General features: G+C 46.3%; 1 protein-coding gene across 6 annotated transcripts in view; it reads left to right on the top strand.

Annotated features, from left to right (window-relative positions):
* The window catches only part of SIPA1L3 (signal induced proliferation associated 1 like 3), a 235123-nt gene that overhangs the window by 14835 nt on the left and 202097 nt on the right, over positions 1 to 18191 (top strand). Inside the window, exon 1 of one of the 6 annotated variants that reach the window (XM_035703473.2) lies at positions 158 to 349. The exons of the other annotated variants lie outside the window; for them this stretch is intronic. The gene's annotated coding sequence lies outside the window, so the exon portion shown is untranslated. Of the gene's footprint in view, positions 1 to 157; positions 350 to 18191 lie in introns of those variants that run through there. 6 annotated transcript variants of the gene reach the window in all.

The following is an 18191-nucleotide window of genomic DNA, read 5'->3' as shown; positions in this document are numbered from 1 at the left end:
GCGGAGCGCGCCTGCTGGCGGGAGCGGGCCCGCGCGGGGAAGCGGAGACCCCCGGCGGCGGGCGGCCGCGCAGGAAGCCGCCGGTGGGAGCTGGCGCGGCCGGTTCCCGTTTCCGCATTCCAGACGCCCGCAGCGGCCCGCAGGCCCCGCCCCGCGCCCCCCGGCCGCCCGCCGCGCTGGGGCAGGTGGCCTTGCCCTTGCGGGAGGAGAGCCGGCCCCGCGGCGCCCCCGGCCACCTGCCCCGGCACCTGCCCGGCACCTGCCGGCCCTGAGCTCGGGGCTCCCTCCCGCCGGCTCCGGGGTGAGTGACGCGCGCTAAGTTTGCTGGTAACTTGTGGAGCAGAGAAAGGTAATAATGTGTTTCTTGGTTTCGGGAATTCGACTGGTGGCTTTTTTGTTTTCTGTCCCCCGTGTCTCCCCCCCCGCCGCCCCCCGCATGAGATGTTTACCTGTCTGCTCCTAACTGTGAAGAAAGGTGGGCGGAGTGTTGAGGGAGTGAGAAGAAAGTGGAGGCTGTTGGTCTCCCCACCGCCCCCCAGCCCCAAGGAGTCCGGCGGTGCCTGCCGAGCTGCGGGGTGCGGACCTCTGCGCCCGCCGGCGGGCATCCCAGGAGCTGTGCCATCTCGGGCTGGTTCCCTTTCCTCTCTGGGCCTCCGGGTCCTCATCTGATGAAACGGCAAATAAGAGCAGTACCCACTCATCTTTCCAGTGAATCTTAGAACATAAAGTGCTCACAGCCTGGGCCCCGAGCCGTGTTGAGCGTCAGCTGTCCTTGGGTCCCCACCCCAACCTGCAGTCCCCCAAATTCCCTGGCCTTATCTGTGACTTCTCAACTGCTGCTGGCTGTACTCCAGCAACTGGGGCCTCCTCCTGTTCCTCCTCCTGTTCCTCCCTCAGGGCCTTTGCCCTGGCTGTTCCCTCTGTCCAGAACACTTCCCCCAGTATCCCCAAAACTCCCTCCCCTTTCGGGTCTCTGCTCAGATGTCCCCCTTTCGGCGGGGCCTCTGTCCTTACTAAATAGCACCTTCTCCACGACTCTTAGTCCTTTATTGTGCTTAATTTTTCTTCATAGCATTTATTACCACTTGACATACTGTTGATTATCTACCCCCACCCCCAACCCAGCTGTAAGCTCCACAAAGCACAGGGACTTCTGTCTCTATCCTTGTAGGCCAGTTCCTGGCATGGGGTAGATGTGGGATAAATTATTTTATGATTGAATTTATGATATCAGGAGCGTGATTGTCCAAGGATGGACAACTGTCCCCATTTGGGGTTTGAGTCAGAACATCGCCAACCCTGCAGCTGTGGGGGAGATGGCATACCCACACCTTCCCTTTCATCCTCCTTGGGTCTCCCTCTCTAGCTTCCTGTCCCTCAGCCCCTTCAGGCTGTACAGCCTTGGCCCTGCCGGTGGCTCATCCCCAAAGCCTAGGTTCTTGTGGCAGGGAACCGATGGCCTTGGCCTTGGCCTTGGCCTTGGTGAGTGTGCAGGATGTGTGCGTGTTAATCCAGGTGGGGCAGGCTTCATCGAAGACACACATCCCCATGTATATGGAAAGCCCACTTTATCGCCAGGTCCTGCTCTGTGTTCCTGCAGTAAGGTCAGGGAATGCCTTGGAAATAAGAATTAACCGCCGGGTACAGTTTATTGGTCTTCCCTGCTTTAACGGGCAATAATTCTCGTTCTGGGGCTGAACAGATTTTAATTAAACGGTGAACTCGAAGAGTCTTTGTGGTAGCTGACACCTCTTCATCGGTCCTCTGGCTCCTGGTGTCAGCAATTGGTTCTGTAAAAATATGCTGGGCAGGGCTTCCCCAAGCTCGGTGGAGCCAGGTCAGCAGCCCTCTCGAATTTCTCCCAACAGCATGAAACACGGAGGGATTGAGGTGCTGATGGACTTCCTGCTGCATCACACATCATTACACCTCTGGGCCTGCCGCTATATTAAGAATGTGCAAAGTGTCAGAGGAGCTGCTCCCACAGCATTTAATTCTGCCCTTCAAGCTCCAAGTACGGTGGTTTTGGAGTTGGGTTGAGGCCCCTCCTGAGAGGCCATTGCTCAGGTCCCAGTGCTGCCCACGCTCTGGGCACAGTGCGTACCTTCTCTGGGCCTCTGCTTCCTTATCTGGAAAAGGGGAATAATTAACAGTTCCTGCCTGAAATGAGAAGTTGAAGTGAGATCAGGTGACCCAGTTAGCACTGTGCCTAATGCATAGAGAGCACTCACTAAATGGGGGTGATCATTTATGAATTAATTCCACGCCTCTTGTAAATTTTTTTCTGTCCCTATACTGTGGACTCCTCTCTGTGCTACCTCCATGTCACCATCCTCCCACAATCCTTCACTCATAGTAACAATCAAGTACTATACAGACCTTTCTATACTTTCCCCCATGGTTATGTAATCCTGTAGAGAGAAATGTTACACTGTAAGGGACAGTATTACCCTCATCTTCCTGCATTTTACATTTCTAACATGGCAATACCATGTAGAAATGCTTCAAGTTCTCAAGCAGCACTTGCATTTGCTCTTTATAATAGCTGCGTAAAACACAGTGGTGTGGGTGTACCATAATTTTGGCCAGGCCATTGCTGATGCGCATTCCCTTTGTTTCTGTGTTTTTTCCCCCCAAATTACTATTTTTATTGATAGCCTTCTTTAATTAGATTGCAGGTATCCAACCTGCTTCGCTACCTTGTTAACTTAAGCTCTAAGCCTTTGCAAATGAATATGAAGTAGCATTAGCATAATGACACCTCTGGCCCAGAAAGGAGATGCATTTTCTGAGGGTTCTCACTGGGTTGGCACAATGTTGAACTGTCTACCTTAAATGCCTTTTGATTATAAAAGTGATTAATAGATTCATCACCCTCAATATAGATCAATATAGATCAGTTGTGCTTCATGAGTACCCTTTACAAAATAAGAGAGAAGTTTCATGTTTTTTCATTTTAAGGATCTTTGTTGTCAGCATGTGAGAGTTTTTGTGGGGCTCTTGGATCCATTGGCCCGTTTCTTTTTCAGGTGGTACTTTAATTACAGAATATATTTGGCTCTGTGAAACTTACAGTGGTATACCTAGATTGAGGTTTGTTCTACTTCTCTATTGCTGCATAACAAGCCACTCTAAACATAATGCCTTAAAATGACAAACTAGTTTACTGAAGCTCATGTGAATGGCTCTCCTGCCAGTCTTTTTTTTTTTTTTTTTTAAGATTTTGTTTATTTATGAGAGACAGAGAGAGAGAGAGAGGCAGAGACATAGGCAAAAGGAGAAGCAGGCTCTCTGCAGGGATCCCAAAGTGGGACTTGATCCTGGGACTCCAGGATCACTCCCTGAGCCAAAGGCAGAAGATCAAATGTTAAGCCATCCAGGCATCCCACCTTCCCTGATACCTTTAGCTGACTTCTACTTGTGGTACTTTGGCTAGAGAACTCCATGGTCTGACCGCCTGTCCAGAGAAGTCTTGGAAATGCAGTTTTTATTTTTTAATTCTTAAAAAAAGATTTTAAAGAATTTATTTATTCATGAGAGACACAGAGAGAGAGGCAGAGACATAGGCAGAGGGAGAAGCAGGCTCCCCCACAGGGAGCCTGATGTAGGACTCGATCCCAGGACCCTAGGATCACCACCTGAACCAAAGGCAGGCACTGAATCGCTGAGCCACCCAGGTGCCCAGAAATACAGTTTTTAAAGCCGAGCTTCACTCACCACCCTGAGTGAAGGATCAGTACTGAAGAAGGGAGAATGGACACACAAGTAGGCATCTAGATGCAGTCTGTTCAGCCAGCCTAAGAAGCAGTGAAGCAGTTTGTACTCATTTACCATCTGCTTAGTAAGTACTTGGGATAGGCAACAGACCTGGCCGCCTACAGAGGCTTCAAGTGTTGGGGAAGGAAGCACATCTGGGGGTTAAAACTGATCATTTACAGACCTTGACTAGATCATTGCTCAGCTCACACTTCCCATGTAGATGTTTGAAGTTAGACTAAAATGATAATAGTAATAAGGGCTTACCTTGTGTAGAGGACTATGAATCAACCCACTGGACCTCCACAATGGCCCCCTGAAGCAGGCACCATTACCACCCTCCTGGCCTCCCTCCCTCCTGCTCTTAGGGAGTAGTGCGGTCGACGTGCGTCTGGTGGTCTGGCTCTGGAGTCCATGAACCGCGGCACTGTACTTCTTGAGTTTATTACAGGAGACATTTCTTGTGGAAATGAATATGTAAGTGACAGCAGCACAAAACATGAAGCAGAAACCACCTACTACTTCATCCCCTCCACTCCTACTTCCTGCCTCATTGGCCCCATCTGTCAGTAACTTGGTGTACATCCTTCTGCACCTCTTTCTAAATGTATTCCATTTTTTAAAGATGGCCTTTGGGCACACAGCATCAGATTAATCAGAATCCCTCCTTGGTGCACGGTACACTGGTGTTCTGGGTTCCTGCAAAAGTGCCTCTCTATTGTAACGAACAGCCATTGGCCTGTTGCCTACCCAGGAATTAGAACATCAGCAATAACATGTGAACCTGTGTTGTGGTCCCGTTCCATCCTCTATCTTCTCTCCCAGGGGTCATCACCATTTTGAACTTTTTATCCTTTATTTAAAAAGATTTATTAAAAAAAAAAAAAGATTTATTTTTGAACTTTATACACATGGTATTGTACTGTATATAGTCTTGTGGGACTTGCACTTTTCACATGATACTGTGATTCTAAGATTGATCTGGACTGTTTTTTTTTCTTTTTTTTTAAAGATTTTATTTATTCATGAGAGACACACAGACAGAAAGAGGCAGAGACACAGGCAGAAGGAGAAGCAGGCTCCATGCAGGGAGCCCAACATGGGACTCGATTCCGGGTCTCCAGGATAAGGCCCTGGGCTAAAGGCGGTGCTAAACCACCGAGCCACCCAGGCTGCCCCCAGACTGGTTTTTGCTGCTATGTGATATTCCATTGGTTGAATATACCACATTTTTGTGTCAGTTATTTGCATGCCAATGAACAGTTCATAAGTTTCTAGATTCTTGGCTATTCGTGGGCTGCTGTGAATGTTGTTCCCCACATTTCCTCATATGCATCGATAAGAATTTCTTTTGGGTTTGTACTAGGCATGAGATTGATGGGTTGGGGGATGTGAGCATCTTTGACTTCCATCAGATATTGTCAGACTGTTCTCTGAACATTGTCGCCAAGGCTTGGTTTGGTAAAGCTTTTTTATTTTTTACCACACATGAGATGGGATCTCATTGTGATTTCAGTTGTGCCTCTCTGAAGACTAATAAGCCTGAATATCTTTTTCTTCTGGATGAAGCTTGCTCATCACTTTTGCTGCTTTTTCATACCGATTTGTAGGTGTTCTTTATGTACACTTGATCCTTAAACAATGTGAGGGTTAGGGGCGCATATCTACCCGTGTAGTTGAAAATCCATGTATAACTTTTCACTCCCCAGAAACTTAACTACTAATTAATTGCATACCGTTGACTTGGAAGCCTTGCCAATAACATAAACAGTCGATCGACATGTGTTTTGTGTGTCCTGTGTATTATATAGTGTATTCTTAAAGAAAGCCGGAAAAAAGAAAACATTACTGAAAGAAATCAGAAGAAGAGAAAGTGCGTTTATAGTTAGAACTATATAGACGGACTTGCATAGTTCAAACCCATGTCATTTCGGGGTCACCTGTACTCTGGTTACTGGGGCAGCAGCCTACTTAACCTAATTGAAAATCTTGTGATTCTCATGTCATCATTTCCTTGGTTGTTCCCTTTACCGTGTTCACCCTCTCACCAACTCCACGATAGCTCTTGGTGTATTATCTGCAGCTCACAGTGATTCTTCTTTGGAATAGTCCTCAATTTGTGGGCGTTTTTATACAGTTATATAGATATAGGACCCATTCACTCTCTGTAGAGCTTTTTGAGCTTAGTGTATCAGTTTGATTAGGTTCAACTGCACATAATAGAAAACTGCATATAAAACAAAATGGCAATGGCCTAAGCGAGATAGAAGTTTATTTCTCTATCACATAAAGGAGCCCAGTGATAAGCAGGCCAAGGCTGCATTCTTACCATAGAGCCATGCTGCTCCTACCTCTTTTTTTTTTTTTTTAATTTTTTTAATTTATTTATGATAGGCACACAGTGAGAGAGAGAGAGGCAGAGACACAGGCAGAGGGAGAAGCAGGCTCCATGCACCGGAAGCCCGACGTGGGATTCGATCCCGGGTCTCCAGGATTGCGCCCTGGGCCAAAGGCAGGCGCTAAACCGCTGCGCCACCCAGGGATCCCTGCTCCTACCTCTTTGATCCATCATCCTTTTCCTACCACCTCATGATGTAAGATGGCTGCTCAGGCTCCAGCCATTGCATCCTAGCAAGCAGGAAAGAAGGGATGAAGATGGGCACTCAGTCTCTCTGAAAAGACTTAATGGGGGTAGCACACAAATATTCTACTAACAGACTTGCTGAGAACTCAGTTGCAGTACCATATATGGCTTCAAGGGGTCTGGGAAATGTATTCTTTATTTCACATGGCCTTGTTCTGAGCTAAAAATCCGATTCTGCTAAGTTAAACAGGGAGACTCCCCTTTTGTATTGGATTAGGCAGCCAGTAGCTTTACTAGTTCTGAAGTATTCCCTAAAACTGGCTTTTAAAGGAGTTGCTGGACACAAGGATGGTGCTTCAAGATGATGCCCCTTTTGATTCTTTGATTTATTACACAAATATTTTGTGAGCATCTGTTTTGTACAGGCACTGTTCTGAGAGTTGGAAGACAGTAATGAACAAAACAAATGAGATTTCCACCCTCGTGCAGCTTATGTTGTTAAAGGGAAGATAGATAATAAAGAAAGAAGGAATATAGAGTGAGTCCAAAAGAGATAATAGGTGTGAAAATCAATAAAGAAGGCTACGCACAATGAGAGTAAGTAGCACATGGTGTTCCCTAATTAATTTTTGAAGACACGCGGTGCTGTTTTAGAGAGTGGGGTTAGGGCAGACTGTTTTCAGATGACATTGGAGCAGAGGTGAAGAAGGGGAGTGGGGGGAAAAAAAGGGGGGGAGTGGGGGAGTCATGTGGGTTTCTGGGGGTAGAGCATTTGGGGCAAGATAAGGATGGGGAGTGAGGGAGGGAGCAGAGGTGGGGGGTGAGGATGAGAGAGGCCGGTAGTGCTGGGCCCAGGGGGCCACAGTGATGACTCTGGCTTTACCCAGACTGACACAAAGTCCCAGGAGGAAGACGTCATCTGATTGTTAGCCCTGGGGAGTGACAGTGGACACGAGTCTTCTTCCCAGATTCAGGCTCTCTATTTAATTGCCTCTAGATACCTTGTGAAAAAAAAATAGCTTCAACTCTTCTTAACCAGGACCACTCTGGTTTTATTTGTTCAAGCCTACCTTACCCTACGGGATGATTTTAAAGTTAAATAGTTCAGTTTTAATCTATAAAAGAAGGATTTTTTTTAAAGGGCACAATGACAATACTATGGCCCTGATTAAAATAACTAGCAATAATTGCTTGACGTCATCTAGAATCCAGTTAGTGCTAACATTTCCGGTCATCTCATAAATGTCTTTTTAGAATTGATTTGTTCCAATCAAGGTCCACTGTGGGATTTGGTTCACATGCCTGTTAAGTGTCATTTAATCTGTGGGTCCCCCAGTTTTCCCTCCCCTTTTTTTGTATTGTTTATTTGTTGAGAAAAGCCCTATAATTTGTTGTGTAGATCTCCCACAATCTGTGTCTGGGATAGTATTTCTGTGGTGGTGGCAAACTAGTCCTTCTGTCCCTGCTGTGTTTTCTGAAAACGGGTGGTTGGGTTTGGAGACTGGATCAGATTCAGGTTTGAGATGTACACACACACACGTGCGCGCACACACATGCATGCACATATTTGTGTGTGTTTCGGGGGCAGGGATGGCAGTACATTCTCTTGGCTGTCGCTGCGTGTTCTGTCCATCAGCAGGTGGGTAAAGCCCGTGGCCTCTCTTGTGTCATGTTCTGTAGAGTTAATGGCTGTAAATCACCATTTCCTAGACCCATGATTTCACTTGGGGTTTGCAAAAATTCTGACATTTGTAATTCTGCCCTTCTCTTCATTTATTAGCTGGAATATTCCTCCAGAGAGAAACCTCTCTCATCTATTATTTAGGTATCCTGAGGGTATTAACTCTTTTGAACTTTTGTTTACATTAGGAATGAGTATCGAACAACTGGGCTGGTGGCTTCTGAGCTGGCGATTTTTCCTTCAGTGATTCAGATCTTCTTTGTTTTTGTGCTCATTCATTCCGCGTGTCCTGGTCTCTGCTACTGGCACGCCTGGTCTTGGATTCAGGAATAAACTGATGAACCATCACAGATAGCTCATTGTTTAGGCACAGGTGCTTCAGGCCTTACCTTCGGCCAGGTGGAGCTGTGTGTGTGTGTGTGTGTGTGTGTGTGTGTGTGTGTTACCCTGTGTAACCAGGAAGAGATGACTTGAAGCTGTTGTTGACATTTCCAGTTTTGTTCTCTCTCCCTGGCCATGTATCTTCAGACCTACAGCCTCTAGAGAGTTCTTGCTCCACACCAGGGGATTAAAACCCTTATGCTTAGGGCAAGAGGTTTTTCTGAGCATCTGCATTTCTTCTGATCTGAAACTCCATTCCTAGACAAAAGAACAAAAAAGGGCTCTGCCTCCTTGGAGAGTCTCTCCTTCTAGTAGCCTGGCCAGGGGCAAGCTCTGACCCCAGGCACTGTTGTCTGGGTCATAAATTCTTTAGAGCACTAGCACGCATGAAATCATTTGGATGCCTTGGGATCAGTTACGCATTATATTGCATGCTACCTAAGGGCTTTCTTTTCTTCTGGAGATTACAACACATTTACCTCCTCTAGGGGGGAAAAGATTTGATGTGGAATGATGTCGAATTCATTAATTCAGTCACTGACTTGTTCCTTTGGCAGATATTTAGTGAGCATCATAGGCATTCTGAGGGCTGGGGTCTAAGCCTGAGAACGCCTGTCCTCCTGGCGTGGAGGCTCATGTTAAAGGACACAGAAGATAAAGTAGTAAACAAATTAATAAGATATTTCAGGTGGGGATAAACAGTGCTCCGAAGTGATTAAAGCAGAGTGATGAGAGTCACACCTGGAAGGTGGAGGTGGCTGTGGGAGGCTGAAGAGCTGGGGAGCTCGGCTGAAGAGCTGGGGAGCTCGGGGGAGAGCTTTGCTGGGGGTGAGGGGGGGTGACACAGCTGAGACTGGGGCGGTACAAAGGTGCCAGCCTTGTGAGAGATCTAGGAGAAGAGGCGTCCTGGCAGAAAGAACAGCAAGTGCAGAGGTGCTGAGGCAGAAATGAGTTAGGTGTGTGGACGAACAGTAGTATAGCCCATGTGGCTGGAGTGTCATGGGGGGTGGCGAGGTTGGAGCCTGGTAGAGGGTTCAGACTTTCATTCTGAGTGTTCTCGCTGTCATCATCTTGGACACTAGATGGAGGAGTGGCAGTGGCACAAGGAGGGAGGCAGCCTTTCCTGGAGGGAGGAGTGGGGTGCGGTAACAACCTCAGTGGTGGCATTGGGGCTTAAGAGAAGTGCATGGGCTTGACAGCTGCTAAGGTCAGTGGGTGACCAGTGGGGTGAGAGATTTTCCAGGGGTTTCAGGCTTTGTTCTGCAGGTTCAGATGGATGGCAGTAATGACAGTCCCTAGTCCCCTTTAACAGGGGCTGAGGAGTCTTACACACACGTCTCATTTAACCTTCTTTATGGTAGACTCTTATTCCCAATTTTGCAGATGAGGAAACTGAGGCCTGGGAAAATTAAGCACTTGATCCTTGTCACTCAGCGAATGGACACTGGGTTGGAACCTGGGTAGGCTGACCTGCATTCTTTTTTTTTTTTTGGCTGACCTGCATTCTGACCATGCTGCCCTTTCTCTCCAGCCGCAGCTAGTTGCTTTTTTTTGTTTTTTTTTTTTTTTTATTCATGAGAGAGAGAGAGAGAGAGAGTGGCAGAGAGATAGGCAGAGGGAGAAGCAGGCTCCATGCAGGGAGTCCGATGTGGGACTCAATCCCAGATCCCTGGATCACGCCCTGCTCAACAACTCAGCCACCCAGGCGTCCCAGCTTCAGCTGTTAATTCATGAAGCTGACCCAGCCTGTGCCCAGGAGGAACTGATGCCGAAGTCCCCCATTTATGAAATCAGGAGGTCCACATAGGTGGCTCTTCCACCATCCCCACTAACCTAGATCTTGACATGTCTTTTATTACAGTATTTATTACAGGGCAGAAAACAGGGACCTTCTGGGTGCTGACGCAGACATCACTTGACACGAGGGCCAGATCGGGTGTAGATAGGCCCCTGGACTTTGAGCTCCTGAGCCTAACTGATTGGGCTGAAAGTGTCCTTGCCATCAGACCCTTCTTATCTCCTCCTCCAGCAATCCACATGGACAAGGAGCTCACCCTTATGCTACTCAGCCATATGGCTTTACTTAGTGTCCTCTAGGAGAGAGGTGCACCCCCCCCCATCTCTGTCTTTACATAGGGGAGGTGAAACAAGCTTCTCAGTTTGGTCCTGCTTGCTGCTCAGCTCTCAGGGGGCACGGGTAGATGCTGATCACTTCTCCTTTTTGTATTTAGGTTGCATGGCAGAAATTTCATATTGATCGATTTTTTTTTAATTGATTTAAAACTTACAGAAGCCATCTGCTGACTGTAAACATTTCAAGCCAGAGAGCAGTATGTAAAGCAAAGCATGGCAATTCCTTGTTCTGTTGACCCTCTCTCACCTGCTGGCAGTGACATTAAGTGTGCCCTTCTTGCTGTGTGTGTAGTACATTGCATTTAAGAACTTGGGCTCTGGGGCCACAGTGCTTGGGTTCAAACCCCAGTTTTGTTGTGTACTGACTTGGGCCTTAATCATTCAGTGCCTCACTTTCCCCATCTGTAAAATGGCAGTGATGGTCTTAACCCCTTGGCTTGTAAGGATTCATTGTGTCAATATATGTAAAAGTTAGAGTGGCACCTGGCATGTGATAAGCACTCACATATTAGCTATTTTTATTACAGACATGTGTGCTGATAGTTGTTTGTTTTACAAAAATACTCTCTAGGTATGTTGTTCTACAGATTGCACTTTCTTTTAAGGATCTGCCTTCGAGAGCCTACCGAGGCAGTGGGTCAAGGTCAGCCATGTTCTTTTTTTCCTTTTTTCATATTTTATTTACTTATCAGAGAGAGAGAGAGAGCGCGCACACACACACACACACACACACACACACACACACACACGCATGCATGAGCAAGGGGGAGGGGCAGAGGGCGAGGGAGAAGCAAACTCCCAGCTAAGCAGGGAGCCCCGACAAAGACTACTACTTGGGGGCTTGATCCCAGGACTTGGAGATCATGACCTGATGAGCTGAAGGCAAGCAAGCACCTAACCGATTGAGCCACCCAGGCGTCCCAGCCGCATTCTTTTTAATAACTTCATAATGTGCCATCCCCTGCCCTAGTGCTGGACATTCTGTTCATTTCTACCTTTCCTTGTGATTATGACTCTGAACATCTCCACACAGAAACCTTTGTTTGATTCTTAGATTTTTGTTAGGACAAAGCCCTGGAGTTGCAATTACTGAAACAAAGTGTATAAAAATGTTTAAAGACTTGTGCTGTTCCTTTGCTGACTTGTCTTGTTTCTGAGCCATCTGCATTTCCTCCTTTGTTGCCTGTTTTTCTAGGGGGTAGGTTTTAATTTTTACTGATTTGTAGGGGATCTTCATATTACTGAAGGTAGAAATCAAGTGTTAGAGGTTGCAGATTTACATCTCTAGTGAGTTGTTTACCTTTTAATTTTGTTGTTATTAACATCATACTGAGGTTTATTGATATTGATGATGTTTGCTTTTATGCTTTGGCCTTTAAGATGAGATAAACACTCATCTTTTTTTTTTTTTTTTAACACTCATCTTAACTAGATATTTTTTCCTAGTTACTTTATAGCTTCTTCTTCTTCTTCTTTTTTTTTTTTTTAATTTTATTTTTGAGTAATCTCTGCCCCCAACACAGGGCTCGAACTCTCCACCCTACACCAAGAATCACATGTAGAGCTTCATCATTTCCATCCAACATCTGGAATTTTTTTTCTTCTGGTGTTAGGTGTGGGATAAACATCTTAAACCTCCCTCCTGCCAATAGTTAACCGGTTGCCTCTTGTGGCTTTGATCGAATAATACACCCTTTCCCACTGACCTGAAAAGCCAAGTACAAGCCCAGGCCCGGTCTGTGTATTTTGAGCATTCACCTCTCAGTGCCCTGCCATCGCTCAGTGAAGCCAGTTGGTGACAGACAGCTCTTCCTGCCGTTCCTTGGCAGACCTTCCCTGTGTCCACCAGTGGTAGTCATTGTGATTGCTTTTGTGCTGTGGTTGCTTGTGTCCAGCCTTCTCCCCACCTCGGCCAGGACATCCCTGACGGTGTTAAATGCCAGTGGAGGCCACAGGCAGGTGTGGGTGCCCTGAGATGTTTTATCCTGCAGGGCCCTCCTTAATGGGGGCCTGGTGAGGCAGGGCCCAGAGTTTTTCTGGGAACTCTTAAGAAGCCCATGGTGGCCACTAAGTGGCAGTGTCAATGAAGGACCCCTCTGTCCCTGCTGCTGGGCCAGACCAGGGAAAAAAGCTGGCATCAAGGGTGACGACTTGAGTATAAGCAGCAGCAGGCAACATTCGGGAGCTTTGATTAATTGGGAAAAGAAAAAGGAAGAAAGAAAAAAGTCTTAGCTGCAGTGTTATGGAAGCTCAAGAAGAAACTAGCATAGAAAAAAAAAAGAAGCTAGCTAGTGTAGCAGACTCAGATGTGGAGAGGACAGCCTCAGAGTTGACTGCTGGGTCTATGGAATTAGCTGCCTGCCTGGATGTCATGAGGCCTGATGTCAGATGGCCAGCTTTTACAGCTCAGCTTTGCCTTGTCTTGGCTGGGTGTCCTTGGGCAAGGAACTTAACCTCTCTGTGCCTTAGCTTCTGCATAATGGAATAATAGCTCCTACTCTAGGTTTTTGTGAGGCTTAAATGATCCATGCAAAGTGCTTAGAACTGTGGCTGGCACATAGTAAATAAACAAGTAAATGTTAGTCATAATTTCTTTCTCTGTAACCCCCACGGCCCCCTTCTGTGTTTTGGAAGTGAGGATGAAGGTCCCAGGAGATGTACTAAAGCATATGGGGGGAGATATCATCACTTAGGTATTTCCTGAACACCTACAATGTGGCACACAGTGCTAGGGCCACAGCAGGGCCCAGGATAGACACAGTCCCATGTCTGACGCTGACAATATGGTTGGAACTAGACCCTAAACAGATACAAAATGTAACGTAAGTAGTGAGATGTCCTGTGACTCAAACAGACTTGGGGACAGACAGAGTGGCAGAGGTGATCTGGACAGACCCCTGAAGAGGTGACTCTGATCAAAACCTGAATATAAGGAGCCAGCCATGGAAACATCTGGGAAAGAGCATTCCAGACAGCATAGCAAATGCAAAGGCCCTGAGGCAGGAGCTTGCAGAGCATGTTCTAAGTACAAGGAGGCCACTGTGGCCAGAGGGCTATTAGGGCTGGGAAGGTGAAAATGGCTGAAGATGAGAGCAGAGAGGGAGCCAGGTAGGAAGTTCTTAGCCTAGGTTCTCTGGGTTGAAAAATAACAGAAGCCCATGTCTGTTCCATCCAGGACTAAAAGATTTCCGAGACGCCTAATGGAGCTTGGGACAGGCATTGTCTGCTGGTGTCATGATCAACAAGCTCAGGGCCCTGACAATATTGCCTCTCCATTTTCCATTTCTACCTGTGTGCTCTCTTTGCTTCCTTCCTTCTCTAGTCTTTTCAGGCGTGTGGGTGTCCCAGAGCTCCTTCTCTGGGTCTCCAGTTCCCAGCCATGGGGAAAGATTTAACTGTCTCCATTTTGGGACAGCGGTCTCATTGGCCCAGCTTTGGTCAGTTGGCTACCTCTCATCCAGTGAGCTCTGGCAAGGCAATGAGTATGACACACACCTCTTGTAAACTGAAGACTTTCTTTGCCCTCTTGGTCTAGGGCATCATTCCTCTTGTATATGAAGCATTAATATGTTGTGGTTAAGCACGGGCCAGATGGCCTGGATTCAGAGCTCAGCTGCTTGCTAGCTGTGTGACCTTGGATTTATCACTTCACCTCTCTGGGCCTCCATTTCATAACCTGTAAAATGTGGATAATAAAGGTTTCTACCTCAAGGGGCCATTCAGAGCATTAAATAAGTTTGCATAAAGAATTTAGTTTGAGCCTGGTGCATAATAGGCACTCAGAAAGTACTATTTATCATCATCCTTCTTTTTGCTCCTGGACAGTGCTGGATAGGTCAAGCTAGGATTTGGGATTAGAAAGTGTGGAATTAGAAACCAAAAATCCAATCATGAAATGGGCAGAAGACATGAACAGAAATTTCACCGAAGAAGACATACACATGGCCAACAAGCACATGAAAAAATGCCCTGCATCACTTGCCATAAGGGAAATACAAATCAAAACTACAATGAGATACCACCTTACACCATTGAGAATGGCTAAAATTAACGAGACAGGAAACAACAAATGTTGGAGAGGATGTGGAGAAGGGGAAACTGTTGGTGGGAATACAAGCTGGTGTAGCCACTCTGGAAAACAGTGTGGAGGCTCCTCAAAAAGTTAAAAATAGAGCTACCCTACGACCCAGCAATTGCACTACTGGGTATTTACCCCAAAGATACAGATGTAGTGAAACACCGGGCGGGACACCTGCACCCCAATAGCAGCAATAACAGCAATGTCCACAATAGCCAAACTGTGGAAGGAGCCTCAATGTCCTTCGACAGATGAGTGGATAAAGAAGATGTGGTGTATTTATACAATGGAATATTACTCAGCCATCAGAAAGGACAAATACCCACCATTTGCTTCGATTCTGGATGGAACTGGAGGGTATTATGCTGAGTGAAATAAGTCGGAGGAGGACAATCATCATATGTTCACTCATACGGGGAATATAAGAAGTAGTAAAAAGGATTATAAGGGAAAAGAGGGAAACTGAGTAGGGAAAAATTAGAGAGGGAGACAAACCATGAGAGACTCCTTACTCTAGGAAACAAAGGGTTGCGGAAAGGGAGGTGGGCGAGGAGTTGGGGTATGGGTGACAAGCACTGAGGAGGCCCCTTGATGGGATGAGCACTGGGTGTTATATGTTGGCAAATTGAACTTCAATAAAAACAAAAAGACAAAAAAAAAAAAAAGAGTCTGGAATTGATCCCAGCTCTACCACCAACTAGTGATTTTAGCAAGTAACTTTTTTCTGCGGAGTAGGGAAAATAACAAGCCAGCAGGACTCATTCACTAGATGTGTGTGTGTTGGCTAAGGGTTAGAGTTACTGTGGAAATTCAGGTGATCCCAGGTGTCTGGGGCCCGTGCAGCTCCGACTCCTGACCTCACTCCCTGAGTGTGAACTGACGGCGAGGGTAGTGTTAGGACCTGCCTTGCCTCTTTCACAATGGCTTGTGCAGGGCAGAGCACCACACTGCTCCCTCTGAGCACATCTGTCGCCTCCTAGGACCTCCTAGGACCTCCTAGGGCCTCCTAGGCTGTGAGCTCTGTGAGAGCAGGACCCAGGTCTGACCCCACCCCCCGTCCCCAAGGCCCTTGGGCCTGCAGTGCCGAGCGGGACCCGGTGCAAGAATTCATTCACCTTCTTCAGGTTTCTCCTCTTGTGAAAGATCTGAAACACAGCTTCTCAAGAAATGTTGCCTTTGTGTCCGATCACCCCTATTCCCTGGACGGTATGACTGAAACCTGGCTGGGAATCGGCACCTCCTAGGGAAGCTTATTAACAGTTGGGATTCTCTGGCTTTATTCCTAGAGCATCTGTGTGGGCAGGTGCAGTGGATATTGTCTGCTGGTTTGGCCCAGCAACCATTCATGGTTCTTTTGTGGTTTTTCTTTTGAGGATTGCTCCTCCACCATCCAGTTCATTCATTTGCTGAGCCCAACTGTGTGTATGACACTACCTACTCTGGGTCCTGGGAGAGGTGTGTGTGTGTGTGTGTGTGTGTGTGTGTGTGTGAGTCAATGAATCAGACAGAAGCCCTGCCCTGGAAAATGGAAGGAGGTAACTATCTTATAAGTTATAAATTATAAGTTATATAATAGATAACTGTACATTAACTAACAGGATTATAGCACTGGCACTTTCTGATTTCAATAATTACCCTGTAATTGAGAGAATATCTTTGTTCTTAGTAGACACCCACTGACTTCTGTAGAGCTTAAAAGCAAGAACAAATTCATGGAAAAAGGGAGGCAAACCAGTATCGGCTGAACTACATAAAAATGTCTAAAATATTTTTTTCTTTTTTTCAGGGTGGGGGTATTGTCATGAAGACTCAGCCATAATGAAATGCTCTGTTGTACAGAATAGGTTTCTGCTCAACCAATCAATGCTTATATGCACAATTTTGAGTTTAAAGATTCTAAAAACTTCAATAGGTAGGATGTTTGTAGATTATTTTCTTTCTTTCTTTTTTTTTTTTTTTGTATTTTGCATATTTTGGGGGAAAGAACTTTTAGAAACTGGAGTAAAAACAACTTTTAAAAAGCACCCTCCTCTTCCCCTGCCTCGTGGAACATTCTGGCCCATGTGGTTTGGATGTGGAACTGGAGCAGTCAGGGGCCTTTCACATTGTTCCGCTCCTCTCTGCCCCAGTGATTGGCTTGGGAAAGGGCTCATGAGTCACGTTAGCCTGTTCAGAATTTATACACATCTCTTGCTAGAGCTGCCAGGAAAGAGGTGCTTTCTTTCTACTGGGGTGCTAAGTTGTTGGGTGGGCATAAGTCTAATGTTGCGAGTGGCCACATTTGCCCAGAGTCAGATAGAAAGGACATTGGGAATGATTGATCAGTTCTTTGGATAACTGAAAATCACAATAACCCCTTAACTTTTTGGTAACATGAGCCAAAGAAATTGCTTTTCCTTTTTTTTCTCGAGCCAGTTTGAGTTGGGTCTCTGCCACTTGTAGCCAAGAGTCCTATAAGTAATATGGTAATTCTCGTGGGCTCTACAACCCGTATTTTAAAATTCTCCACAAATAGTCTGTATGAAATCGGCTGTTTGAGAAACACTTTGCTAGACTTTTCTGAGTGGTGGTCCTCAGACTTCAGTGAGCAACAGACTTGGTCTGGGGAACTTGTTAAAAATATAGAAGCTCTCTTCCACACTGACAGTGATTCTGGGGCTTGGGTTTATCTGAGTTTTGAGCAACATCCTGGGTGATTGGACATACATCAGAGTTTGAGAACCCCTCTGATATGGTGCAGGGATCATGCCTAGCCTAGGGCCTTACCCACAGAGGAGGCCCAGGGTCTTTTTCAAATGAGGGAAAGTAGTGTGAGTCTGGACCTTCTTTGGAAAATCATTCCTTTTCTGCCTGTTACCAGCCTTGCAGCTCCCATCGTGATTTAGGGGAAATTTGGTTAAATATGTGAGCTTTATTAACATAATGGTTTTATTAGTGTGTAGCTCCACAGGTAACTTTGGAAAGGGCTGGATATAGTGCATGTTGAAATGTTGCTTCAGATCCAGAACAGAGCCATCTCTTGAAGAAGAGTTTTTGGTAATAGTGGAAACTATTCAAAAGGGTAATTACTCACTGCCTTAGTCCCAAGTAATTTATGGTGAATATTTCCCTCCTCTGTGTGTGTGTGTGTGTGTGTGTGTGTGTGTGTGTACGTGTACACACTTATACCCGTACTTACTTGAAGGTGAAGGAAGGGCCACAGCTCTTTTACTTGGGTGAAAGGGAATCTTTTGAGTTGACCCATTGGGCCAGAAAATCCCTTTTCAAACACTGTCTTGTAGCAGCTTTGCCTTTGAGGCCCCTGAGAGCAGAGAGGAAGGGGGTGTGGAGCCTGACTGGCTGCCCTGTTTGGCTCTAACCCCAGGCACGTGTGACTTTGCCATTGTCTGAAGTCTTTTCCCCCCAGGATTTGTACCCCATGCTGAGTTCCTGTAGCTCAGCCACCAGGAATGAGGGAGTGGGCTGGCTAGGATTATTCAAATTTAAACCGATCATCTTCAAATATTTTTGTTGGTGTTCCCTCAAAAGAATTTTGATAAACCGAACCTCCTTGTGCAATCTTAGGGCAACTTTAACAT

This window comes from Canis lupus, chromosome 1 (genome assembly GCF_003254725.2).
Source record: "Canis lupus dingo isolate Sandy chromosome 1, ASM325472v2, whole genome shotgun sequence".
Lineage (NCBI taxonomy): Eukaryota > Metazoa > Chordata > Mammalia > Carnivora > Canidae > Canis > Canis lupus.
This window is presented reverse-complemented; position numbering and strand designations above follow the sequence as displayed.